This window comes from Capra hircus, chromosome 15 (assembly GCF_001704415.2).
Source record: "Capra hircus breed San Clemente chromosome 15, ASM170441v1, whole genome shotgun sequence".
Taxonomy (NCBI): domain Eukaryota; kingdom Metazoa; phylum Chordata; class Mammalia; order Artiodactyla; family Bovidae; genus Capra; species Capra hircus.
This window is the reverse complement of record NC_030822.1, coordinates 4,822,056-4,824,059: the sequence shown is the minus strand read 5'-3', so window position 1 is coordinate 4,824,059 and position 2,004 is coordinate 4,822,056. Positions and strand designations below refer to the sequence as shown.

Sequence of the window (2,004 nt, the reverse complement as noted above, 5' to 3'; positions counted from 1 at the left end):
TTGTAAATATTAAATATGATATATTAGACTATGAGTGCATGATTGGAATATACTGTAGCAGTTTTTAGCAATAGAGTGATATCATCAGAATAAAACTGAAAAAGACAATTTGAGCTGCTTTAGGAGGACTAATTTTTGGAGAATAAACACAAGAAAACTTGGTAGGAGGGTACTGCAGCAGACCAGGAAAAAATTAAGAAGGGAATGAAAAATTAGTGATATATTTTGAAAGTAGAGACAACAGGATTTAATAAAGTTTTATGAGAGTGTCAAGTGCAGAGGACTGCAATTTTTTTTTTGTCAGGACAATAGCATGGAAAATGATAATATTTAATGAGATAAATAGGGAATGCCTCTTTAAATTTTATATAGGAACTGCTTATGTTTTTTCATGGAAAATTTAAAAGCTAGTTTTATAAATATTAAATTGCCAATCAACTGAATGTCAAAAACTAGAGATGTTGCATATATAAATTTGAAAATTAAGGGAGAGAGGTGGGCTGGAGACACAAAATTAGATTGCTGCAGCATTTATTGGTCAGGAAAAGGGACATATCCACCTGAAGACCTAAGACGTATCACTGAGGTCTGAGACAATTCAAGACAGGGATCTTCTATTCATAGTTTGGTCTACTCACATTGATTATGCAAATTACCTTAAGAGGTGTTACACATTGTGACTTTATAAATGGTGCTCCTTTTCATGGAATTCTCTTCCCATCTTTTTTATTCTCTCATTAAAAAAAGAAAAAGATGCAGATGAAGCATTGACTCCTTTGGGAAGTCTTCTCTGATTCTCGTTTGATATACACCTATGCTGTGGCTCTTAGCACTGTGTGAATATTCATGAGATGGCTGGGATTGCCTGATTCCTTACTGTGTGTCACGTCACTGAGGATAGGGGTCTATGGCTTTTTCAAGCTGGTAATTAGAATGTCCTTAACATATTGGACCCAAAATGTACACCATTCACTTTCTTCTCTTGAATGGATAAATTAAAGAATTAAACATTTAATTCTCCCCCCACCCTTGTTTTATAGGTAAACTGCTTCTAATACACAAACTCAGCTCTTGTAAGAACTAGATGGAACCAAGGAACAATAGATCTTACGTTGTCCACTTGGGCCTCACAAAGAATCCAAAGGAGCAAAAAGTCCTTTGTTATGTTTCTGGACTTCTACATTTTGACTATACTGGACAACTTTCTCATTATCATTACTGTAACTGTCAGGAAGACCCTGAACTCACCGATGCACTTTTTTCTTGCTAGCTTATCACTTATGGATGTCACTTATTCTTCTTCTACTATGCCCAGATTGATTTCAGACTTATCCTTTGGGGGAAAAAATCATATCCTTTGAATCTTGCATGACCCAGCTGTTTGCAGAGCAACTTTTGCTGGCTCAGGGGTCTTCCTTCTGCTGGTGATGGCCTATGACCGCTAAGTGGCCATCTGAGAGCTCTGCATTATCTGGTGATCATGAGGCAGAGGGTGTGTGTTGTGCTGCTGGTGCTGTCCTGGGTTGGGGGTTTTCTGCACTCAGTAATTCAACTCAGCACTGTTTATGGGCTCCCATTCTGTGGCCCGAATGTCATTGATCACTGTATGTGAGACATGTACGCCTTATTGGAACTCGTCTGTACTGACATCTATGTCATTGACCTCTTAGTTGCATCCACTGGGGGGCTGATCTGCACTATCGTGTTTCTGCTCTTACTCGTCTCCTATGGAGTCATCCTACACTCTCTGAAGAACCTGAGTCAGGAAGGGAGGCGGAAAGCCCTTCAGACCTGTGGTTCTCACATCATTGTGGTTGTCTGCTTCTTTGTTCTCTGTATTTTCATAAATGGAAGATCTGCTAAGATTGTCCCCATTGACAAATCTGTGAATGTGTGCTATACGTCATAACCCCCATGCTGAACCCATTAGTCTACAGTGTAAGAAATTCTGAGTTGACTAATGCTATGAAGAACCTCTGGAAAAGGAACATCGTATCTCAGTAA

General features: G+C 38.8%; 1 pseudogene; it reads left to right on the top strand.

Annotated features, from left to right (window-relative positions):
• LOC102168560 lies at positions 1,085-2,004 on the top strand (annotated as a pseudogene).